This window comes from Manis javanica, chromosome 2 (genome assembly GCF_040802235.1).
Source record: "Manis javanica isolate MJ-LG chromosome 2, MJ_LKY, whole genome shotgun sequence".
In the NCBI taxonomy this organism is placed as follows: domain Eukaryota; kingdom Metazoa; phylum Chordata; class Mammalia; order Pholidota; family Manidae; genus Manis; species Manis javanica.
Window position 1 is genome coordinate 186,122,155 of NC_133157.1, and position 27,018 is coordinate 186,149,172.

The window sequence follows — 27,018 nt, forward strand, 5'->3', positions numbered from 1 at the left end:
TGTCCAGTGCAGTACTATGATCATTTGGCATCACTGGTGTACATAGAATTTAACTCGGAGGTAAACAGATTCAAGAAGATCCAGGAATTGTATACATCTTCAGTTTCATTAACCTCAAAATCAAATTTAGCTTTTCTTTTAATTAAAATGTAGACCACCAACTACAGTACCTGTGATGTTGTTGCCAAGAGAAATCACAAATATTCTCTCACCACATTATAGTCATTTTAGATATCTCAAATATATCTTTTATGCTTGTCACTACTTCAGAATTATGGTAGCTACACCTGCCACTGGCTTATATTATTTAATAATGAATTCTTAATAAAGTACATATCCCAATTTTAGAAGATTTGGTTAATGTATTTCACTAAAAGTGGCTCTCTTTGTCATCCTGCATACTTTATCTTACACATTTAAAAACATCATTGTGAGAAGAGTCTGTAGGCTTAACCAGGCAGACAAAGAGTTTCATGCCACCAAAAGGTTAAAACTCCTTGAAACTATACACAAAGCATTTTATAATACAATGGTCATGTTTGTAGACTAAATCATTCCTTGCTAGTATCTTCTGAAGCTGAAACAAACTTGACATTGAAATCAGGCTGATCTCATTGCTGTAAATAGATGATTCTGTGGAGAGTCATTTCTTTTTTCTTATTTTACCATACAAAAAAACTTGTAGATTCTAGAGCATTGCTTCTACCATAGCATAAGTTGTTTATGTCTAATGATAAACTTTACCATTGCCATTTTGCTGTCAGCACTGAATTATATTCTTGTATTTCAAACCAATGAAATCCATTTTATTTTATAAGGGCATTGAATAAATCATTTTAAAACTTTAATTCAAATCATAAAGAGAATATTAAGAAAATATTTGCTATCTGGAAAAACTGTAATGACAATTCCTTATTTTGAGTAGAAAAAGTAAACAACAAAATCCTTCATCAAAAATAGTGCTTTTAAATGACAGTGTTATTGGTCCTGTCCACGCTTATTTGAAATGTAAATCAATTAACATATCCTTAGGGTGTTAAGCATATGGCCTCTGAGTTATTATAATTATGAAATAAATTAAATGATGGGATGATACCTCAGTAGATGTGCCCTGAGTGTAAGTACATTAGACTTTTTGGAAAATCCTCTATGGAGTCTCTGACTCCAAATGGACATATCAAATGCCAACAAGTTAAATGAATATTCACTTACTGAAAGAAAGCCTTGGTAAATTCATGCCACCATGATTCACTTATCACTGAAGCTAAATACTCTTCCAAATTCTTATCTCCAAGAGTAAATTAAATGTGATCAGCATTTCAAAACTAATAAAGAATATAAAAAATAAGACCAATATATTCTTGCATTAAATTGAGATATAATTCACCCATCATAAAATATATATTCTTCATAAATGTTTAAACCATTATTTTCTATTCATAAAAATAGTAGGTATATTACATGTGCTATTGTAAAACTTGCCTCTTATTCCCTGTTAAATCAGTGAGATTTAGAAATCTAGTTATATGTGCAGGTTCTGATTAACTTTAATACCAGAGGTTTTCTTTGAATTACAAGCTACGAAACAATCAGACCTATGTGCAATGATAGAAAATCCAAAATTAAACTTGGGAAGGAAATGAAGTACAACAATCCAAATAAAACAATTTGCATTGCATGGTGTTATATGGAAAAAAAAATAAAAAGCCTTATTAGTCACAGTTATCAAATTATTCATCAAGGTCTGGAACACATATTTAGTGACTGTTTTTATCTGTGTTTGAATTAAAGTGGACCAACCAAGGATAATTTAGTTTTAGGGCTATTTTTTCTTCTGTAAGTAATTATTTCAATGTTTAAAATATTAAAACAGCTTACATGACTGCTTAGTGAAGACCATCCAATGTCATTCTCTTCAGAGCTGAATTTTTAGAGGAAGATAATGAAAATATGCGCTTAACTCTAACAACCAAAAAGCTACTGCATGCAAACATGACAGAGGTTCCACCCCAACTTCCTTGGCATAGTCCAGATTATTTTTCCCTAAACAGGAAGCTGTTGACAGTTTTCCCTGGTATTTTCAGAATACTCTATTTACAAGAAAAATCCCAACTTTTGTTTCAAAGTATAATGTTCTTTCCCACTAAGCCTATTGTTGCTAACTATGAATGCTGCAAACAAGATAGAAACCAAATTCCAAACTATTCTAGGCTGATTCAGAATAGGCAAGGATTTGAGGGGAAAAAAAAAAAGCTAAGTTAGCAACATATTGTGAGGCTATGCTGGAGTCTTTAAATCCCAAACAATACTGAAAGGAGGATTCCTGGAATTCAACAGGGAATATTGGCTCAAGCTGCAAAATCCGTCTTTAAATAATGTCATGTTAGCAAATATTGAGCAAGAAAGGCGATTATATTTTAACCTACTTCACAGACCATTAATCCAAATTTAACCAAATTCCAGAGACTCTGCTCAAAATTAGCAATTAGAAGCTGCTTCATATTTTTCCCCTGGTACAACAGTAATTGCTCCTGAAGACAAACTTATAGTGGGTAGAGAGAGGAGAAAACCACAATGATCTATAAAACATCTAACTATTGTACAAAAAGCAAACTAATTACCTCACACAGAAGAAGTGCAAGATTTAACAGTCCATGCTCTGCCACTGGGAAGCAGCCGGCGGCGCTACGAGCAGCAGCAACGGGCGGTGGCCGCAGCCAGCAGCCACCAGATTCTCACAGGCCTTTGACTGTGTGGACTCAGCCACAGACCCTGCCTCCAGCTGACGTCAAAGTCCCTGTCACATGGCCAGATGAAAGGCAAGAGAGCATTGGTTGTCGTAGCAACCACAGAACAGCTCTGAAATTATTTCAATAGGTCATTTGTCACTGTAGTGTGTGCGTGTGAGTGTGTGTGTGTGCACACACACCCACAACCATCACACACAGCTCCCGACAACCTCAGCCCTGGAAGTTGTGACTCAAAAGTGCCTTCAACTTTCCTCTTTAAGGCTTCGGTGCCTGTTCTTTACAGCTACTTGCAGGGAAATGCATGTCACTCTGAAGTTCCCATTGGTCTGGTTATATCACCAGCAGGAAGCCTGTGTCTCTCTCTGTAGAAGAGAAGGAAAGAAACAGAAAATTGCTGGGGGTAGTTTCTGTGCTAATTAAGTCTATTTGTAAGCAAATGGATAAAAACAGAAGCTCAAGGGGTGTTGGAAGAAAAGATATTTTACAAACTGCATGAGAATTCACGTCCTCAATGAACTGAGACCAATGTAGTGGTGGAAAGGTAAACAAGAAACACAGGGGGTGATGGCCCAAAGTCAGAGGAGAGAAGCTAATGACCTTAACACCACTTAGGAGGGGGAAATCAAGTGAGACAGACTCAGAACTCCTGCATTGTAAAATGTCTATGCAAGAAGGATAAGCAAGAGAGTTTCAAAACAGCGCTACTTTAAAACAACCTTGTCGGCATGTTTAAATTTGGGAAGGGTGTCTTTTCTTTGGGGTCATCGTACAAGTACCAGATCCTCCCTGTCCTAAATACTCTCATCCACATCCCTTTGGGGATTAGTATAGAGTAAGTGGGTGAGTGTCCCATGAACACAAGTTAAGTGGAAGCCCAGTGCAGCAGAATAAAAGGAGAATCCTGCAGCTTTATTTCTAATTCCAGCTTTATTTCCTTTAGGACCACAGTCACTTATTTCTAACACAAGACATGTGCTTATTTTTTAGTTCATCCTCCCTCTTAATTAAGAGGAAGCCAATTAAACAAAATGAAATGAAACCCACAGGAAGGTGCTTTGAATAACACCTTCATAAAATGTATACTCACTCAAAGGACAAAGGGATGATATGGATATAAAGGGAAGCTAAGCTGTCCAGGCAGATTACACTGGTGTCCCTCTAAAAGAACGAAATTTCTCCAGTCAGAAACTGCTTATTGAACAATAAGACTAATATCCAAACTGTTTGGCCATGGAATCCTCCTATTCCATCTTCTTCTCCTTTACTGCTGTCCCAGCCCCAACTGTGAGAAAAGATATATTTTTATTTGAAAAATTATTTTCCTGATGCTATTAGCCGTAGCTTTGCAGAAGTAAAAATCAAACTGTAATACTATAATGAAATTCCCCTTAACTTTCAGATTAATGACAGCTGAGAATTCACCTGTTTGCACAAGGACCATTGGTTTATTGAATCCAATGTCTATCTAAATGGGTCAGGATGTCTTACCAGCAACAGCCCCAGTTCACAAATTTGCTATTTGTTCCAGCTGTCGTTCTGGTTTTCTGTTCAGAAATGCACATTATAATAATGAGAGGAATGGGAGAGAGGAGCGAGATCCTTTCAGATGTCCAGACTTCCAGGGCCCCCGTGTTCTCTGAACTGCCTGCTTTAGCATCTCTCTTACTCCAAATCCACGGCTGCCTGAACTACTCTTCGTCTTGCGGCAGCTTCAGCATCTAACAGCAAAACTGCAGTACTACACTTTGCCAATAGGTGATGTCCTGTGAAACAAGTTCTCGGTTATAAAAATTCCAAAAATTCAGGGCTTTAGTTTGAAATTCAGTGAAACTTAACATCTTTTCATTTTGAATTTTCTATCATTTTAAGGCTAAGTATACTTTATACTGACTTGGGCCTAAACTAATCATAAGTTTATTATTATAAGTTATACATATAATATAATATAGCTTGTAATATATTATAAGCTAAAATAATCAGTGGACTGACCCTCAAAATGAAGAGTGGATGCTTATAATCCTTTTCTCTATAGCATGCTTCGAACCTGTTATCACTCATTTCCCTTTACAAACTGCCTAGGACTCGAGGATTCCTCCTATAGCTGAGGAGGCTGCCAGTCTCATGCAGGATTGTAATTGTGAGGATGGTCTCTTTGGAGCTCAGGTTTCAACCAATTTGACTAATTAACCCAAATATGGTTGAAAATATCATAGGAAATACACAAGGGCCATCACTAAGCACAGCCCATCATAATGCAGAGAATTTATAAAATTTTATTTTATAAATGACAATGCATTTTTTTGGTGAAAATGATTCACTGAATTAAAAAATACGCATTCAAAAATAGTACTACACCATAGTTTTCATTTGCTGTAGGAATGTCAAGGCTGCCTATTACTAATTTGACTGTTTTGCTGGAAATAACTGGTAAATGCCACTAAATAAGCAGTCTAACTTGGGTCCACACACTTGTTAATAGGTGGTTTGGACTGTGAGTAGACAACTAGGATCGGTCTTTTATTTGATGCTTTTAAGTAGAAATATTGCTGTCTCCCTGTCTTAACATTAGTGGGAAGGCCATGGGCCTATTTTTTGTAGGCATTGGGTTCAAATCTCATCTGAACTAATTACTAAATAGCAACTAGTTCAGATGTGCTTATGTCCTAACAGTGTTGTGAGGTTATAAAGTTAATGTATTCTAACATTCTGACACTCACATGGCTCAGCGTGTGTATTGCTCATTGTTTCTGACTCCGATAAAACTACAAAGACTTCAGGGAAAGGACAGTGTCTTGCCAATGGGTTTCCGCCCCAGACAAGTTCACTATGGATTAAATGAGACCAAAGAAATGACAGTGGAACCTTCTTGGGGTGAAAGGGTTTATATCCAACTTTATTCCCACAGTGACAGGTCAATCACTAGAATCCCATCCACTCAGAGTGAGTCTGCATGCAGCAGGCTGGTCTCTGCCTCTGAGCCTCTCTGCCCCCACAGCCATTTCAGTCTCTGTCCTCGGTGCTGCCACCACTCCAGCCTCTGCTCTCCTGCAGACTTGCAGCCATGCCACCGTGTTGCCAAGAGCACTGGGCGGAGCTCTTTTTATAAAGACAGTAATGATGTATTGCCCACACGTGTGTAGTGAGCTAGCCAACCAGGGCAAGGTGAGAATGCTGGACATAGGAACCTTCACTTTATCCACAGACAAAATCTTAAGTCTTTTCTATAACTCTATGGATAGCACAGGACCTAGAACACAATGAGTACTCAGTAAACGTGAGTGATTCAGCTTGGGAAATAAATGTTGAGCAATAGAAAGAAATGGTTCTTTTTCCTTCCCACTCACAGAGAAAAGGCAGCTTCCTCTCAAACCCCAAAAAAGGCAAAGGAAGAAAAAAGAAAAACAAAATGCTGAGTTGTCACAAAATTTTCTAGCAATGAATGGGTCCCAGTAACTTTACCAAGTAAATCAAACTTATTGCTACTAATCATAAATATTTTTATGAGTGTACATAAGTTATATATTGATGCATTTTATGGCTATCGCTGTTGATTTTGGCTAATCTTTTACATTAACTGACATTAACTGAGCACTTCCCATATGTGGAACATTGCTGTAAGTGCTGTAAATATATTAGATCATTTATTGTAATAGCCCTATGAAGCAGGTATTATTCTTTTACACATTTCACAGCTGAAGATAAGCACAGAGAGATTAAATAACCTGCCTACCTAGTATATGGCAGAGCCAGAATCTATACCCTGGAAGCCTGGCATAATAAATTTTTGGAAATAATTTACGTTTTATATATTTTTAGAAAGAATTATTTCTTATGTTTATTTATTTATTTTGTTTGAGAGGGCATCTCTCATATTTATTGATCAAATGGTTGTTAACAACAATAAAATTCAGTATAGGGGGGGTCAATGCTCAATGTACAATCATTAATCCATCTCAAGCCTAATTCTCGTCAGTCTCCAATCTTCTGAAGCATAACGAACAAGTTCTTACATGGTGAACGAATTCTTACATAGTGAATAAATTCTTACATGGTGAACAGTACAAGGGCATTCATCACAGAAACTTTCGGTTTTGATCACGCATTATGACCTATAAACAATCAGGTCAAATATGAATATTCGTTTGATTTTTGTACTTGATTTATATGTTGATCCCACATTTCTCCCTCTATTATTATTATTATTTTTATTTTTAATAAAATGCTGAAGTGGTAGGTAGATGCAAGATAAAGGTAGAAAACATAGTTTAGTGCTGTAAGAGGGCAAATGTAGATGATCAGATGATCAGGTGTGTGCCTATGGACTAAGTATTAATCCAGGCTAGACAAGGGCAGCAAGACATCCACGATGCAAAAGATTTCTCTCAAAGCAGGGGGGATGAGGTTCTGAGCCTCACCTCTGTTGATCCCCAATTTCTCACCTGATGGCCCCCCTGCGACTGTGCCTGTCTTAGGTTGTTCCTCCCTTGAGGAATCTTACCCATCTCTGGCTAACCAGTCATCTTCCGGGGCCATACAGGGAAATGTAAAGTTGGTAAGTGAGAGAGAAGCCATATTGTTTGAAAAGGTTAGCTTTTTACTTCTTTGCAGATTTATGCCCTGTGGCTTCTGTGCCCAGCAATTGTCTCGAGGTATCTTTACCACCTGGAGGAATTATGACACACGGTAAATTCGATATGAGGCACGAATTCTATTTAAGGGTTGTAATTAGGAAGGAAGAAGAAAAGCTATAGATGTAGCATATGGAAGGAAACATGGGAGGATTGATTATTTATTTGACATATCTTCTTGTAGAGTACCTTAAGTATGTATAGGTTTTAAACTACTAACTAATTTGCACACACATATTAACATAATAGGAATACGGTGACATAAACAAAGCAAATCTGTAATTACCATCCATCTCCAGTGAAGCCAAGAAAACCATTTAGGCACCCTAAGCATTTGTGAAAATTTATCTATGATATGATGGATATTGTCCAATTGTACTTGAACAGTCTCAGAAAAATCAGACAAATTAAAGCAGCCCATTTCTGGGATCTGTTCACATCCCATATGTTCTTTTAACCGTAGATAGTCTATAGTCATGAGATTTTGGAGTGCTACAACTTGCACCCCTCCCAACTCCTGGTTGAGTTCCAACAGTACAGATCCGGTCAAATTCGTTGTCTCACTGTATGCACATGCCAGCCTAGACATCTCCCTCCTCATTCCTATGGCAAGTCCAGGAGACGGTGGGCTGGATGCAGCCACACCCGCAGCATCGTCTGGATCCCTGTGGAGGCTTTTTGATGATCATCCCCCGGCACAAGTCCTCTAGAGAGTGCTGATGCCGGAAGCTCCTCCTCATATCGTATCTTAGTTCATTTTCTGGGTATCCAAGCTAGGCCTTGATCTTCTGCATAGAAACAAACAGACCCTTTGCCCACACTTTGACATGCCCTCTATACCACTGTGCAGAACTCATTGTAGGTCAGCACATAGTAACTGCTTTTTTTTTTTTTTTTTTATTAAGAGAAAGGAATATTATCAGAAAAGAGTACCTCCATAGCTGATCATCTGACACCCTTTAAGTGATCAACATTAAGGATATTTAAAGCATGCGTTGATCTTTGATTTACCAATAGTTTTATCCTATCAAGGAGTAATCCCCCTTTTCTTTCTTTCTTTCTTTCTTTCTTTTTTTTTTTTTTAATTTTTAATCTACACTTACATGAAGAATACTATGTTTACTCTGCTCTCCCCTATATCAGGTCCCCCCTAACAACCACATTACGGTTACTGTCCATTAGCTTAGCAAAATGTTGTAGAGTCACTACTTGTCCTCTCTGTGTTGTGCAGCCCACCCTCCCCTTTCTCCCTCCCCGCGATGCATGCTAATCTTAATACCCCCGTTCTTCTTGCCCCCCCCCCCTTATCCCTCCCTGCCCACCCATCCTCCCCAGTTCCTTTCCCTTTGGTACCTGTTAGTCCATTTTTGGGTTCTGTAATTCCGCTGCTGTTTTGTTCCTTCAGTTTTTCCTTTGTTCCTATACTCCTCAGATGAGTGAAATCATTTGGTATTTCTCTTTCTCCGCTTGGCTTATTTCACTGAGCATAATACTCTCCAGCTCCATCCATGTTGCTGCAAATGGTTGGATTTTTCCACTTCTTATGGCTGAGTAGTATTCCATTGTGTATATGTACCACATCTTCTTTATCCATTCATCTACCGATGGACATTTAGGTCGCTTCCAATTCTTGGCTATTGTAAATAGTGCTGCGATAAACATAGGGGTGCATCTGTCTTTCTCAAACTTGATTGCTGCATTCTTAGGGTAAATTCCTAGGAGTGGAATTCCTGGGTCAAATGGTAGGTCTGTTTTGAGCATTTTGATGAACCTCCATACTGCTTTCCACAGTGGTTGAACTAATTTACATTCCCACCAGCAGTGTAGGAGGGTTCCCCTTTCTCCACAGCCTCGCCAACATTTGTTGTTGTTTGTCTTTTGGATGGCAGCTATCCTTACTGGTGTGAGGTGATACCTCATTGTAGTTTTAATTTGCATTTCTCTGATAATTAGCGATGTGGAGCATCTTTTCATGTGTCTGTTGGCCATCTGTATTTCTTTTTTAGAGAACTGTCTGTTCAGTTCCTCTGCCCATTTTTTAATTGGGTTATTTGTTTTTTGTTTGTTGAGGCGTGTGAGCTCTTTATATATTCTGGACGTCAAGCCTTTATTGGATCTGTCATTTTCAAATATATTCTCCCATACTATAGGGTTCCTTTTTGTTCTATTGATGGTATCTTTCGCTGTACAGAAGCTTTTCAGCCTAATGTAGTCCCACTTGCTCATTTTTGCTGTTGTTTTCCTTGCCCGGGGAGATATGTTCAAGAAGAGGTCACTCATGTTTATGTCTAAGAGGTTTTTGCCTATGTTTTTTTCCAAGAGTTTAATGGTTTCATGACTTACATTCAGGTCTTTGATCCATTTTCAGTTTACCTCTGTATATGGGGTTAGACAACGGTCCAGTTTCATTCTCCTACATGTAGCTGTCCAGTTTTGCCAGCACCATCTGTTGAAGAGACTGTCATTTTGCCATTGTATGTCCATGGCTCCTTTATCAAATATTAATTGACCATATTTGTTTAGGTTAATTTCTGGAGTCTCTAATCTGTTCCACTGGTCTGTGGCTCCGTTCTTGTGCCAGGACCAAATTATCTTGATTACTATGGCTTTGTAGTAGAGCTTGAAGTTGGGGAGTGAGATCCCCCCTACTTTATTCTTCTTTTTCAGGATTGCTTTGGCTATTCGGGGTCTTTGGTGTTTCCATATGAATTTTTGAATTATTTGTTCCAATTCATTGAAGAATGTTGCTGGTAGTTTCATAGGGATTGCATCAAATCTGTATATTGCTTTGGGCAGGATGGCCATTTTGACAATATTAATTCTTCCTAGCCATGAGCATGGGATGAGTTTCCATTTATTAGTGTCCCCTTTAATTTCTCTTAAGAGTGACTTGTAGTTTTCAGAGTATAAGTCTTTCACTTCTTTGGTTAGGTTTATTCCTAGGTATTTTATTCTCTTTGATGCAATGGTGAATGGAATTGTTTTCCTGATTTCTCTTTCTATTGATTCATTGTTAGTGTATAGGAAAGCTACAGATTTCTGTGTGTTAATTTTGTATCCTGCAACTTTTCTGTATTCCGATATCAGCTCTAGTAGTTTTGGAGTGGAGTCTTTAGGGTTTTTTATGTACAGTATCATATCATCTGCAAATAGTGACAGTTTAACTTCTTCTTTACCAATCTGGATTCCTTGTATTTCTTGTTTTGTCTGATTGCCGTGGCTAGGACCTCCAGTACTATGTTAAATAACAGTGGGGAGAGTGGGCGTCCCTGTCTAGTTCCCGATCTCAGAGGAAATGCTTTCAGCTTCTCGCTGTTCAGTATAATGCTGGCTGTGGGTTTATCATATATGGCTTTTATTATGTTGACGTACTTGCCCTCTATTCCCATTTTGCTGAGAGTTTTTATCATGAATGGATGTTGAATTTTGTCAAATGCTTTTTCAGCATCTATGAATATGGTCATGTGGTTTTTGTCTTTCTTTTTTTGATGTGGTGGATGATGTGGATGGATTTTCGAATGTTGTACCATCCTTGCATCCCTCGGATGAATCCCACTTGGTCATGGTGTATGATCCTTTTGATATATTTTTGAATTTGGTTTGCTAATATTTTATTGAGTATTTTTGCATCTACGTTCATCAGGGATATTGGTCTGTAGTTTTCTTTTTTGGTGGGGTCTTTGCCTGGTTTTGGTATTAGGGTGATGTTGGCTTCATAGAATGAGTTTGGGAGTATTCCCTCTTCTTCTATTTTGTGGAACACTTTAAGGAGAATGGGTATTATGTCTTCTCTGTGTGTCTGATAAAATTCCGAGGTAAATCCATCCGGCCCCGGGGTTTTGTTCTTGGGTAGTTTTTTGATTACCGTTTCAATTTCTTTGCTCGTAATTGGTTTGTTTAACTTTTGTGTTTCTTCCTTGGTCAGTCTTGGGAGGTTGTATTTTTCTAGGAAGTTGTCCATTTCTTCTAGGTTTTCCAGCTTGTTGGCATATAGGTTTTCATAGTAGTCTTTAATAATTCTTTGTATTTCTGTGGAGTCTGTCGTGATTTTTCCATTCTCATTTCTGATTATGTTGATTTGTGTTGATTCTCTTTTTCTCTTAATAAGTTGGGCTAGAGGCTTATCTATTTTGTTTATTTTCTCAAAGAACCAGCTCTTGGTTTCGTTGATTTTTGCTATTGTTTTATTCTTCTCAATTTTGTTTATTTCTTCTCTGATCTTTATTATGTCCCTCCTTCTGCTGACTTTAGGCCTCATTTGTTCTTCTTTTTCCAGTTTTGATAATTGTGATGTTAGACTATTCATTTGGGATTGTTCTTCCTTCTTCAAGTGTGCCTGGAATGCTATATACTTTCCTCTTAAGACTGCTTTCGCTGCGTCCCACAGAAGTTGCGGCTTAGTGTTGTTGTTGTCATTTGTTTCTATATATTCCTTGATCTCTATTTTGATTTGTTCATTGATCCATTGATTATTTAGTAGCATGTTGTTAAGCCTCCATGTGTTTGTGAGCCTTTTTGTTTTCTTTGTAGAATTTATTTCTACTTTTATACCTTTGTGGTCTGAAAAATTGGTTGGTAGAATTTCAATATTTTGGAATTTACTGAGGCTCTTTTTGTGAGCTAGTATGTGGTCTATTCTGGAGAATGTTCCATGTGCATTTGAGAAGAATGTATATCCTGTTGCTTTTGGATGTAGAGTTCTATAGATGTCTATTAGGTCCATCTGTTCTAGTGTGTTGTTCAGTGCCTGTGTGTCCTTACTTATTTTCTGCCCTGTGGATCTATCCTTTGGGGTGAGTGGTGTGTTGAAGTCTCCTGCAATGAATGCATTGCAGTCTATTTCCCTCTTTAGTTCTGTTAGTATTTGCTTCACATATGCTGGTGCTCCTGTATTGGCTGCATATATATTTAGAATGGTTATATCCTCTTGTTGGACTGAGCCCTTTATCATTATGTAGTATCCTTCTTTATCTCTTGTTACTTTCTTTGTTTTGAAGTCTATTTTGTCTGATATTAGTACTGCAACCCCTGCTTTCTTCTCACTGTTGTTTGCCTGAAATATGTTTTTCCATCCCTTGACTTTTAGTCTATGCTTATCTTTGGGTTTAAGGTGAGTTTCTTGTAAGCAGCATATAGATGGGTCTTGCTTTTTTATCCATTCTATTACTCTATGTCTTTTGATTGGTGCATTAAGTCCATTTACATTTAGGGTGACTATTGAGAGATATGTACTTATTGCCATTGCAGGCTTTAGATTCGTGGTTACCAAAGGTTCAAGGTTAGCTTCTTTAGTATCTTACTGCCTAACTTAGCTCGCTTATTGAGCTGTTATATACACCGTCTGGAGATTCTTTTCTTCTCTCCCTTCTTATTCCTCCTCCTCCATTCTTCATATGTTGTGTGTTTTGTTCTGTGCTCTTTTTAGGGGTGCTCCCATCTAGAGCAGTCCCTGTAGGATGCCCTGTAGAGGTGGTTTGTGGGAAGCAAATTCCCTCAGCTTTTGCTTGTCTGGGAATTGTTTAATCCCGCCATCATATTTAAATGATAGTCGTGCTGGATACAGTATCCTTGGTTCAAGGCCCTTCTGTTTCATTGCATTAAGTATATCATGCCATTCTCTTCTGGCCTGTAGGGTTTCTGTCGAGAAGTCTGATGTTAGCCTGATGGGTTTTCCTTTATAGGTGACCTTTTTCTCTTAGCTGCCTTTAAAACTCTTTCCTTGTCCTTGATCCTTGCCATTTTAATTACTATGTGTCTTGGTATTGTCCTCCTTGGATCCTTTCTGTTGGGGGTTCTGTGTAATTCCATGGTCTGATCGATTATTTCCTCCCCCAGTTTGGGGAAGTTTTCAGCAATTATTTCTTCAAAGAGACTTTCTATCCCTTTTCCTCTTTCTTCTTCTTCTGGTATCCCTATAATACGAATATTATTCCTTTTGGCTTGGTCACATAGTTCTCTTAGTGTTGTTTCATTCCTGGAGATCCTTTTATCTCTCTCTATGTCAGCTTCTATACGTTCCTGTTCTCTGGCTTCTATTCCTTCAATGGCCTCTTGCATCTTATCCATTCTGCTTATAAATCCTTCCAGGGATTGTTTCACTTCTGTGATCTCCTTCCTGACATCTGTGATCTCCTTCCGGACTTCATCCCACTGCTCTTGCATTTTTCTCTGCATCTCATCCCATTGCTGTTGCATTTTTCTCTGCATCTCTGTCAGCATGTTCATGATTTTTATTTTGAATTCTTTTTCAGGAGGACTGGTTAGGTCTGTCTCCTTCTCAGGTGTTGTCACTGTGATCTTTGACGGCCTGTAGTTTTGCCTTTTCATGGTGATAGAGATAGTGTGCAGAGCTGGTACGAGTGACCGCTGGAAGAGCTTCCCTTCTTGTTGGTTTGTGGCCTTCCTCTCCTGGGAGAATAGCGACCTCTAGTGGCTTGTGCTGGGCAGCTGTGTGCAGACAGGGCTTCTGCTTCCTGCCCGGTTGCTATGGGGTTTATCTCCGCTGTTGCTGTGGGCGTGGTCTGGCTGGGGCTGCTCCTCCAAAATGGTGGAGCCCCATTGGAGGGGGAGCGGCCGGGAGGCTATTTAGCTCCTTAAGGGGCCTCTGTGCTCCCTGCTGCCCAGGGGGTTAGAGTGCCCAGAGATCCCCAGATTCCCTGCCCCTTTAAGACTTCCAAAAACACTCTCCAAACCAAAACAACAACAGCAACAATGAGAGAGGGAACAGAAAAAAAAAAAAAAAGGAGAAAACACGTGATTTTTTTTTTTTTTTTGTCCTCAGGTGCCGGTCCCAGGCACCTGCTCACTGGTCCTGCTGCCCTGTCTCCCTAGCACCAGGGTCCCTGTCCCTTCAAGGCTTTCAAAAAGCACCCGCCCACCGGTCCCACAGGGAAAAACACGCGATATTCTTTGTCCTCAGGCGCCGGTCCCAGGCATCCACTCACCAGTCCCGCCGCCCTGCCTCCCTAGCACCGGGGTCCCTGTCCCTTTAAGGCTTCCAAAAAGCACTCGCCAAAAAGAGAAAAAAAAAGGGGAAAAATGTGCGATTTCCTCTGTCCTCAGGTGCCAGTCTCAGGCACTCGCCCACCAGTTCCACAGGGAAAAACGCGGGATATTCTTTGTCCTGAGGTGCCGGTCCCAGGCACCTGCTCACCGGTCCTGCTGCTCTGCCTCCCTAGCACCGGGGTCCCTGTCCCTTTAAGGCTTCCAAAAAGCACTCGCCAAAAAGAGAAAAAAAAAAGAAAAGGGAAAAATGCGCAATTTCCTCTGTCCTCAGGCACCAGTCTCAGGCACCCGCCCACCGGTCCCGCAGGGAAAAATGCGGGATATTCTTTGTCCTCAGGCGCCGGTCCCAGGCACCCGCTCACTGGTCCCGCCACCCTGCCTCCCTAGCAACGGGGTCCCTGTCCCTTTAAGGCTTCCAAAAAGCACTCGCCAAAAAAAAAACCGCTCAGGTTTCTTTCCACCCGCCGGGAGCCGGGGGGAGGGGCGCTTGGGTCCCGCCGGGCCGGGGCTTGTATCTTACCCCCTTCGCAAGGCGCTGGGTTCTTGCAGGTGTGGATGTGGTCTGGATGTTGTCCTGTGTCCTGTGGTCTCTATTTTAGGAAGATTTTTCTTTGTTATATTTTCATAGCTCTATGTGTTTTTGGGAGGAGATTTCCACTGCTCTACTCATGCCACCATCCTCTTCTTATGTTTATTTTATACTTGATGGTGGCTTTTATTTCTAATTTCTTATGAGCGGGAAGGTCAATTTATCTTTTTCACATCTGGGAATTCTAATGATCTTAATCTTGCTTTGGCCTAAGGAAAAATATGGCAAGAAAAATCTAATAAGGGAGATTTGAATTAAGGAAAATGGCAAAGTAAAACATCACCTGAGTAAAACTGTGTCCAAATTACTATAGTCTTAACTGAAACAAATATTTGGATTGCAAAGACATGGGTTAACTTCTGTATTTCACTAAGACAGAGGTTCATGTGTTAAACCAATACCCTCACTGAGATAACAATAATAGCTGGATTTTTTTTTATAATGGTTGGGAGGCATCAAAGAATAACAAAGGCAGAAAAATATTTTAAGTGCTAAGATCTCAGATAATAAGCCCAACATTTCCCACATCATCTGCTGCTTTTCTCTTCAATTGTAATTCTTCAGTATAGTGGGGCCTTATCATTTTTAGAGACAGACACACACAAAAGTGGGGTACAAATCTTCAAAAGCATCCAGGACTTAGGTGGGGAATGAGGAGGGGCAGGAGATCACAAAGTAGTGATCCCAATATTCTGAATTGTTTTTTCCTTGAAGCCTTTGCCAATTCCTAAATTTTGTCAGACCAGAGGACAAGAGGTAAAGCATAAAAATGCAGCAAGTGGATAAAAACATAAGGGGACAGTTAAGCAGTCTTACAGTCCCAGAGAGATAAAAACTGGAGCTCCAGATCCTCTGAGTTGGGGCAGGTCAACACTCTTAAGTTTTCAAGGCTCATAACTATAAGGTTATGCCCTAGAAGGAATGGAGAACAGGAAATAGATGCACCCTCAAGAAAAGCAAGACCTATTCTAGAACTATTATAATACCTAATTGGATCAAGGTAATTTGCTCCTATCCTACCTTCCAGAGAAAATTATTCCTCTCTAAAAGAAGATGACATCATCCAGAGCCCCTACAACTTTTGACACATTATTTCCTATTTAACCCCAAATCATTAATCATGTCAAGAAATCAGTCTGACCAAAATATAAGAGGAAAAAAATAATAGACAACAGAAATAGATGCATAGGTGATTCATCTTCTGTAGTTTTCAGACAGGCATTTTAAAATAACTATAATTAATATGTTCAAGGAAATAGATGGCAGGATGGGGAGTTCCACATGCAAAAAAATGAAATCTATAAAAAAGGAGCATATTAAAATGGAAGAACTAAAAAAATACGACAACTGAAATTGAGACTACAGTAAGTGGGTTCAAGAGCAGGGAAGAGAAAGCAAAAGAGGGTATTAGTGAGATGAAAGATCAGCAGATGATATCTAGACTGAAGTATAAGAGAAAGATAAAATGAAAAGTACAGAAAAGAATGTAGGAGCCATTTGGAACATGAAAAAATGTTATGTGTGTGTTTGGGAAAAGAGAGAGAGAGGACAGAAGCAATATTTGAAGAGAATCGGTTGAGAAATTTCCAAAAACTTACAAATGATATAAAACACACATTTAAGAAACCCTATTTACCCCAAACAGGATAACTATAAAGGAAATCACACAAAGACACAGCATGATCAACATGCTGAAAACTGGAGACAAAGATGAAATCTTAAAAGTAGAAAGACAAACAGTCATATTAACCTTCAAAGGAGAACAAAAAAGATCACTAAAAGACAGGAAGAGACTTACCCCAAAGAATACATACAGACAACAAGTAAGTACAGGAAAGGATTTAAGGATTTTCCAACATCATTAGCCATCAGGGAAATGGCAGGTAAAACTATAATGAGATATCACTGTATACCTATCAAATGACTGAAATAAAAAATAGTGACAATACCAAACACTGAAGGATGCAGAGAAACTGAATCACTACATATTGCTGGTGGGAATATACAATGGTAACAGCCACTGTGGAACAGAGTTTGGGAAGTTTAAAAAAAATTAAACATGTAACTACCACATAACTCAGCAATTGTACCCTTGGGAATTCCAGAGAAATGAAGACTTATGACAACATAAAAACTTTACAGCAGCTCTCTTGTGATGGTCAATAATTGGAAACAACTCAGATACTTTCAATGGGTGAATGGATAAACAAATTTTCATTCATCCATACCACAGAATACTACCCAGGGCTAAAACAAAACTCACTACTGATGCACACAAAAACCTGCATGAATGTCTAGAGATTTTGCTGAGTGGTAAAAAAAAAAAAAACTCAAAAGGACATACTGTACAATTCCACTTATATAACTTTATTGATTTGACAAAATTATAAAAATGAAAAACATTAGTGGTTGCTGGAGATTGAGGGAAGGGGTAAGGAGGGAGAGGGAAGTGCCTATGGTTGGTAAAAGGGCAACATGAGGGATCCTTCTACTGATAGAAACATGGTGCCTCTTGACTGTGTCCATGTCAGTATCCTGGTTGTAATAGTGTACTACAATTTTGCAAAATGTTACCTTTATGGGAAAGTGAATTAAAGGTATATGGGTTTCTCTGTATTATTTCTTATAATTGCATGCGAACCTGCACTTTCCTCAAAATAATAGTTTAATTAAAATTTTTAAAATGAAGGTGATGTAAACATTTTCAGTCAAAAACTGAAGGAATTTGTTCTAACAGAATTACATTAAATTTCTGAAGAGTTGTTTAGGCAGAAGAAAAATGATGCCCGATGGAAACACAGAGATACAGAAAAGGCAAGTGTACAGATAAATCTAAACAAATACTGATTTTATAAAGTGATAATGTCTTGTGAGGTTTAAGTTATGTGTAGATTCAAAATATAGGACAACATTAGCACAAAAGATAAGAGAGGATGGATAGAATTAAAGTGTTCTAAGATTTTTGTACTTCGGTAAAAATATGAATTAATAATAGTCTCTAATGTGGTAAAGATGCACAGGGTAATCCTTGTAGTAGCCACTAAAAGAATAATAAAAGAATGTATTGCTAATAAACTGATAGAGCAGGAAAATAATTTTAAAAATTACTTGATTACTCCCAAAAGAAGCAAGAAAGGAGGAAAAAGGGGGAGAAATGATAGGATAAATAAGAAGAAATAACAACATTAAAGATTTAATCTCAAACATGTCAATAATTACCATAATATATAAACTGACTAAATATTCCCATTCAAAGACAAGCATCAGGCTGTATTAATAAGCAAATTCTATATACAAAAGATGGAAAGTGATATACTACCAAGCAAAAGCTAATGTAGCAATATTACTATCAAAAAATAGTACTTGATAATAATATAAGCAGGAAATATTGCTAGAGATACAGAGGAATACATCATAATTAATTTTTCTAAATATACATGTAGCTAATAAGATTACATGAAGATAAATTGAAAAATATTACTGTTGATTTAACCTATCTTTATCAATAATTTATAGAACAAATAACAAAAAAAGAGATATAGAATATTTCAGTGTGAAATTAACCAATCTGGTTTAATTAACATAGGAAAAACAATGATCTCAACAATCATAAAATACACATTTTTAATCAAATGTATTTAACAATATTGGCTATATGCTGGGCCATAGGAATGTCCCAAGAAATTAAAATTGATTGAAATCACGAGTATTCTCTTTGTACACAGTGGAACAAAGCTAGAAATCAATATTAAAAAGACAAATAGAAAATCTCTAAATGGAAACTAAGCAACACACTTCCAAATAAAAAGATTTACACTGCAATTTAGAAATGTTTTGAACTAAACAACAAAAATATAATGTATCAAAACTCACATGTACCTAAAGCACTATTTAATGGAAATGCATATATATGTTTAAAAAAACAGAGGTTCCACTTTTAGAACAGCCCTTTGAAGAGCACCATGGGCCTGTTTCCCAATGAAACAAGAATAACTGATGTAAAATATTTTAAAATATAAAGTCTCTGAAAATGTCCTTAGGTGATATAACCAGGGAAGAACCATTTATTCAAGCAAATACACTAAAACTTGGTAAGACCACTGAGAGTCTGTAGCACTTGAGTCATGACCCACTTTCTCCCCAACCCCTCAGCTCAGTTTGCTGGAAGCTCCATTCTGGGAAGGTAATGACCAATAAGATTCGGTTCTTTTTCCCTTCAGTTCTCAACCAAGGGATACAGTCTATCACTGGGAAAGGCAGGCCATCAGCATTTCTCCAGCTTTGGTGTTCTGGAGAGTTCAGCTAGGAGCCTGGGGCTCCCTTCCTCCACCTATCCCTCACACATAAGGCAGAGACTCTATTTCAGGAACACCAAGTGAAAAACCCTGGGGCCCTTATTGCCCTTAACCTAGGTTAACCCAGGTTCTATGCCAGAGGCAACGTGACAAGACCACTGTCCAGTATTGGCAGTGGTTACTCAGAGCTTTTTCCCAGAGAGAGAGAGGCAGTCCATAATAATTGAGAGCTCTGAAGGTCTTCCCCAAGGAACCAAATTTATTTGAAGTGGATACCTGGGGAGTTCAAGTTCAAGTGTGCTCTTGAAAACAATGGAGATTTTAGTGGTAAAGAAATGAGAGGAGACTGATTCAAAATCAAAAGCTAACCTGGAGAAAATCAGGTAGTTTGCCAGAGAAAATCAGGAAAAGAGACAGCTAAAAAAGATCCTTCCTGGGGTCAGAGCAAACCTCAAAAACTGGCCTCAAAAACTTCACCTGAATTTAATTAGATGAGACTGTGGAGCAATTGATGCCTCAGAGCAGTGTAAGAAGTACTGCAGCGATCAGTCAAAACTTAGAGGAGCCTAACAGCTGGGGATTCCAAATGGGGCAGATAGCGGAACAGGGATCATGGAAAGAGATAATCAAAGAGCTCATGGCACAGTCACTGAAACAGTGGTAAGAATAGCAGCCTTGTACTATGTTTTATGGTTTATGTAGCCCTTTCATGACTATATTTCAGTTGACCCTGAATCAGTAAAAACACTTAATGTTTAAAGACTGAAAATTCCTCTTTCTACCTCAAGTAGTTAGGTGGAAAATAATAAAGTAAAACTAAAGAAGGTAAAAGAAAGGAAATTATAGAGAGCAGAAATTAATTAAATTGAAAACAATGTACAGTGGAAAAAATTAGAAAGCCAGAATTCTCTAAACAAATTAATAGAATTAATAAACACCTAGAAGAATAAGCCAGGAAAAAGAGAGGTCTCAAATCATCCAAAAAACGAGGGACATCACTATAGATCCTACAGAAGTTAAAAATAATAGATTTCACTGACTCTTGCAATAGAAGATACCTTCACGGTCACCCAGCCCTGTCTTACTTCCAATAGAGGAATCTCCTCTGTATTATGCCTGAGAGATAGTAAGCATTCACCTGCTGTTTGAATACCTCCTAGTAATGGTGAGCTTTCACTGCAAAATGGCAAGTAATCCATTGTGGGAATGTTCCAACTGTTAGAAAGCTCTTCCTTATGAAAAACCAAATGTCCTTCCCTATCACTTTAATATCAGGCTCATGTTTTCTTCCTTGATGATACAATAAATAAACTGAATCCTTTGGTTCACACGACAGCCCTTCAGAGATCTAAAGGAGCTGCTATTACATCTGTGGCAGCAGCTGCTAGTTGTCCCCCAATAACTATTTTTTCCTTTTCCATAAACATGGAATCTTTAGCTGATAAATACTTGCCAGAATAAAGACATTTTCCAGCCTCCCTGTAGCTCTGTGGCTTTGTGATGAGAGGACAGGTCAATTGGATGTAAATACATATGTCATGTGCAGTTTCCAGGGCCTTCCTTAAAAACAAATGAACAAACAAAGTTGTCTGAGCCCTTTGGCTTTTTTCCTCTTCATTCTGTTTATCATCCTCCTACTTGGGATCATGCAAGTGATGGCCACCACTGAGGACCACTGAGGACCTCTGAGGACCACGAGGATCTCAACTACACCCCTAGAGATGGATAGTGGAGCTGGGAGCTGGAAGAGGCAGGGGTTCCTGAAAACTTCACGGAGAAAAGTGCCATTCCAAGCCTACTTTGCTTCCCTGCAGTCTTTTACATGACAGAGAGAAAGAGAAGGTTAGAGAGAGGGAGAGAATTCTACCTCATTTAAGACACGGTTAGTATATGTCAAACCTATTCCCAATTGTTAGTTTCCATGATCAAAAAAATTGGGAACTTTGTAAAAGTGAAATGCCACATATTAAGTAAGCTTATGGAATTTCATGAAATTCTCATGAATCTTTAAGAAAATAGGCACCAGTACATTCAAAAAGATTGCAAAGAAATACTACAATATAGCTTTCATTTCTCCAACTAATTATATTAGTAACCTTTAATTAAATTTTGGTAATATTCATGCAAAGACCCATTAAAGTCTTTCTGAATCTCAAGGATTCACATGGGTTGAAGATAAAGAAAATGGAGAAAAGAGACAATAAAAATCACTCAAGGAATAAAAATGGCCTCTCCTTTTACCCTGCCTGCCTTTTTATAGATTGAATGAGAAGATAAATTATTTTCTCAAAGGGAGAGGATTTTTCATGTGAAACTAAGTATTTTGTTTTGTAGGAAAATGGTCCACAAATCTCTTTATGTTTAATTTCTGATACAAAAAGAAAGCTGCACAACGCATTACCATCAGCAACACCTAGTACATTTAGAGCAAATATTGTAATAGGATCTTTTTTTTGCTTTTTTTTTAAAGATTGCTTTAGAACCATAAACTTTTTGCCATCAGACTGACACTATTGCATATGTATAAATCTGACCTTCACAATCATCAAGAATTCTATTCTTTCCTACTTCCAAGGGATAAGGAAATAGAACCAAAAAGCGTGAAGAACTAGATGTTTTCCTCATAGTGCCTGTGTTGAAAGTGCAATTCCTATAAACAAGAACATAGAAACAATTCTGAAATACGTCTCCAGCCAAAGTCATACATTTTGTTGAGTTTTTGTGCAAAATGTCGCATCAAGGACTTGCTGTGTTATAATGGAAAGGGAATGAACTTTGGAGTCAGGTACACTCAGATTTAAATGTGGACTCCCCAAATAGGACTTTTCATCTCTGTGACTTTGAACAATTTACTTAGCCTCTTTGAGCCTTAATTTTATTATCTGTGAATGGAGAGACTTGTAGGGGAGTTATAAAGAGTAATGCTCAAGTTTAGTAGTGGATCTGGTACAAAGAGACAGAGCTAATCTTCACAGTTCAGAAGAATAACAAGAAATGTGCTAAATAGGGTCTAGTTTATCTTAAGTTTATGCTTTCTAAAGAATGAATTTACTAGAAATGTGATCTCTTGTTTTCACTGAATTCCCTAGCAAATAAATTATAATAGTTCTTAATATCAGGAGAACTATGAATTTACATTTGTATTTTCATAACCCATCCACTTAATAGCATTTAATGGCAGTTAAAACCACAGCATAGACTCATGTTTAACCTATTAAATTATTTTTTATTTATAAAAGAGAAAAAATAGGGTACTAGTTTATTATTTTGCTGACATACTAGCTTCTCTTCTAAAAAAGTCATCTCTGAAAAAGCACACCACATACTCCAAGAACTACAAATGCCTAGTTATTTTTTAATGCAACTTTTCCATAATAACCCTTACACAGATTTATATAAAACAAATATTCTAATACTGTAAAAGATGTGCATCTTGCTTTAATAAAATCAAATGAATATAATACTAATGTAGCAAAATAATTAGAACACTTAAAGCATAGCTACTTCCTCTGGTAAATGTAAAATGGGATTCAATTATAGAAACAATCTTTTATTTCAACTGTTCAGAAAGATATTTGACTAAAGGAGGCAGTCATCTTCCTGACTATTGTTCTAATAGTCAGACTACAATATCAGTTATTGTGTTTGGGCAAAGTGATGTAATAGGTAGGTTAATGCTCTCCCCACCTCCTGACATGACCTTGTTCTCATCCCAGGAACATGCGAATATGTTAACTTTCATGTCAAAGGTGAATTAAGGTTGTCAATCATCTGACCTTAAAATAGGGAGATTATTCTGGATTATTTGGTAAACCCACTGTAATCACAACGGCTCTTTAAAGTGAAAGGGAGGCAGAAAGATGGCAGCCTGAAGAGGTCTGGCCCAGTGTTACTAGCTTTGAAGATGGAGCAAGAGCCATGAGCCAAGGAGGCAGGCAGCCTCCAGAAACTGGAAAAGTAAAGGAAATTACTATTGTCTGATACCAAGGCCTTTGGGAGTCACATAGGTCATGAGAGTGAAGTCCTCATGAATGTGATTAGTGCCCTTCTAAAGAAGCTCCAAAGAGCTTCCTTGCCCCGTCCACCGTGCGAAGCTAGAACCAGACGTCTGTGATCTGGAAGACAGCTCTTACTTTATTGCGCTGGCACCCTGATCTTGGACTGCCAACTTCTAGAACAGTAGAAATAAACTCCTATTATTTATAAGCCACTCCATTTGTTTTTGTTATAGCAGCCTGAATGGACTAAGAAAGAAGTGGATCCTATCCTACAGCACACAGAAGAGACACTGCTCTGCCTACGCTGCCTGTAGCCCTGTGAGACTCATTCCAGATTTCCGACCTCCAGAACTGTTGGACAATAAGTTTGTGTTAAGGCACTAAGATGGAAATAATTTATTATAGCAGCAGTAGGAAACTAATAGTGTCAACAAATGCATGTTGAACACATCTTCTAAACAAGACTTTTTGGAGGAAATAAAAAAATAATCCAGCTTCAAGGAGCTAGTAGGACAGAAAATGGGAGAAAGCAAATTTCCCAAGAGAAGCACAGCAAGTGCTATGGGACCTCCAGGGAGGAAGCTGTCCTTCCCAGCTGGGCATGAACCCTCTACTGGACAACCTATTGCAGTGTCTTTACTCTGCAGAAGGCAAAGGAGGCCCCAGTTGGCCTTTGGTAATTTTATTGTGACCTTTGATTCTAGACTTTCTACCTACAAAAAGAAATTGCAATAATAATACTGCCATGAACTGGTTTGACTGTGGCTCAAGTCAGAGAATGTGCTGAATGGCAAGCAGGAAAAGGAACCCAAAGACCACCTGCTCTCTTGCTGTCACCTACAGTTACCATCTGAGCCAGCATCGCAGGAACGGCTGTGTTCTCACACTGGCTGGAATGAGATGGTTCACGTCCAAAGCTAGACAGGTCCGGAGGTCTGTCCCATCAAATCTGCCTTGAGGCTACTTGAGTTTCCTGTACTCTTACCTGTGGGGAGCCACATTTTTATATTGGTATCAACCAAAGAACCAAAACAGAAGTCCTCTGAAGAGGCAGAGCGACCATTCTAAGGGCACCGGCTGGAGACCTGGGATTCCTGGGATTCGTGGGCCTCGGCCCAGCACCACCACCGCCACCGAGACAGTCAGGGAGGCTAGCCCATCACCGAAGCTTTTAGGGCCTTGGCTTCTTTACATGTAAAATGAGATCTCCAATCACTGAGTTTCTCAGTGTGAAGTGGTCACTGCCCTCAGAGGTCAGCCGCATCGGCAGCCTCACCAAGAACGGCGTGAGAGCCGCAGCGCCTGGACACACTTGTGCTGGGAGGGACTCAGGAACGTTTCTGAGGCAACAAGACCTGACACCAGCCTTTCTCCAAACAGTGTTTTGTAAGGAATTTCACCATGAAATCCTCAATTGCCAATAAAGAGAGTTGAAATAGGGCTGGGAGTGGAGAAGCAGTGGTGGAGGTGGGCAGGGGCTGGGGTGCGCTCGCCAGAGGTGGAGAGTCATGGAGTCAGGACGGAAGGAACACGGCGGGCCCATTAAGGCCGCCCACCTGCAACGAGAAACAGCGGGACCTTCAGAAAAGGATGAGGGGCTCAGGGTCAGAGGCCTACAGCCTGAGGCCCCGGGAGCAGTCTCTGAGCTCCCCAAGGCCTCTCCAGTTGCTATAGTGACTCGTGGGTTCCATGAACCACCTCAGCATCGTATCCTTAACTGCTCTTTTTCCCAGCCAGCCTGAGTGGGCGCTCCATTATCTGAGAGGAAATGACCTCTAATACAAACACAATCAGCCCGTCTTTGTCTTCACTGAATTAGTGTCACTGACTCCTCAAAAAGACCTTGGAGATGATCCAGCTCAGTTCATTTATTTGTTATTCATTTAAAAATCTTCAAAGAGTGCTTTCTGTGTGTTAGGCACTGTGCTAGGCTGGGAGATAGCAGCAGTGAATAAGAAAGACACAAACCTTGGCCTAATGGAGTTTGCAGTTATTGAAGAATTGCAACATTTAGTAAATAAGGGGTGATATAGAAGGAGAGCTACCTGGTGCTAGCCAAGAGGACCTAACCCACTCTGGAATGTCATAGAAAAGCTCTCTGAGGACATGTCCCTTGAGTGCAGATGAAAGAGGAGGAAAGAGCTAACTGAGGAGCTGAGAGACATGTTTAGCAAAGAAAACAGTGGGTTTAAAACCTCACTGGTGAGAGGTAGCGAGGCAGGGGAGAGGAACTGAAAAAGGGACCAGGAGGGCAGACTATTCAAAGAGTAAGGGCCACGTGATGAGCGAGGCAGCTGTGGGGCAGCTTACAGAGGGCTTTGTAACCCAGTGTAACTAGTAACCAGTGCTTGCCCAAGGACACCCAGTGAGCAGGGGGCAGATAGGCGCCTACAGCATCTGAGCTCTAATACAAACACCATGAACATTTTTGAAGTGATGTTCTCTTAAAATTTCTCTTCTGATTCTAAAGTAACACATGCTAATTATAGAGCAAACGCATCTTCTATTGGCACAATGACCTATCCAATGGCCCCCAGCTGCACAGCACACACCTTGCATGATGTGTACACATGATTGCCCCCGCCAATCCTTCCTCCCCAGACACTAGGCATCTTTAGTACCTTTAATAAAGGGATTTCTCCAGATTGAACCATAGAACTCTTAAGATTAAGGTTCATGGAGAAAATCTGTCCACTACACAAAGGACCCCCCTCTGCCCCATATGTCAGCTGCTTGCCCACTTTTACTGCATAAAACTGTAGACTTGATAATAACCTAGTGATGATGCTCAGAAAACTGTATCTGAAAAATGACCATTGCACACCTCCTGGTCTACTCATCACTTGGTCTCCAGAAAGCTTCTATCCATTTCAAAATCAGAAGATGGTGTTTTCATCACTCAAACATCGAAGCCATTTAGGATGCCCCTGCTTCTCTCCACACTGCCGGCAGCTCCAGTTCCTTGGTCAAACCCAAACAGAACACTTCCGATAAGGGTTCATGTGCCAGCATAGAAGCCCCTTGTTCTTCCCCCTGGAAGACGCTCTGCAAGCCCAATGGAATCGACTCTTCCCTCCTACTTGGCGTGGCAAGCGCAGGAGCCTGGGAAGCCTGGGGTCAGGGGTGGGGTGGGGTATATAAAATGCTTGACTAATATGCTATCCTCTTCATAGTTAATTGGCATATCATTTTAAGAGTTCATGCCTAGAATTTGTTCTTTCCGGATTGTCAATTTTATTTTCCTGCCACCCACATTAAAAGAAATTCTCTGTTGCTTCTTGTGGTTCCCAAGCCTAATAACAATCACAGTTTCAGTCTCTTGCCTTGAGTTTCTGAGAGCATAAACAATGCAGGTGCACAGAAATAAAACATAGCTATGCTGGCTTTGCTTCTTTAGCCAATCAGCTACCAAAAAAAAGTAAAGAGACTGGATTGATAGAAAGATGCATTTTACTGTCGAGCTGCCAAGAGGCATTGCCTACAATGAGGATTTCAGAATAATAACCCTAAAGAGAGGAGATTCAGAGCTTCCCATTCACTGCCGCAGGCAGCCTGAAAGACACACTGTTCCCAACAGGTCAGGTGGAAGACCCCTCCTGTGAATGCAGCATTCTGAGGAAACACTAAGCCATCCGTTTTTTTAAAGACCATGTGACACCAGAAATTGCAAACATGATTTGGTTCTCAGGGAGCGATACTATATCCTCGCAGGTGTGGAATAATCAGGCATCTAAGAACAGCAGCTTCTCTGGA

The 27,018-nt window shown here is 39.3% G+C and overlaps 1 protein-coding gene across 4 annotated transcripts in view; it reads right to left on the reverse strand.

Annotated features, from left to right (window-relative positions):
* The window catches only part of NCALD (neurocalcin delta), a 397,463-nt gene that overhangs the window by 74,492 nt on the left and 295,953 nt on the right, over positions 1 to 27,018 (reverse strand). Inside the window, exons 1-2 of one of the 4 annotated variants that reach the window (XM_073229910.1) lie at positions 2,622 to 2,772; positions 1,879 to 1,921 (exon numbers count right to left, since the gene is read on the reverse strand). The exons of 2 other annotated variants lie outside the window; for them this stretch is intronic. The gene's annotated coding sequence lies outside the window, so the exon portion shown is untranslated. Of the gene's footprint in view, positions 1 to 1,878; positions 1,922 to 2,621; positions 2,776 to 27,018 lie in introns of those variants that run through there. One more of the 4 variants, XM_017651739.3, reaches the window with a different exon arrangement.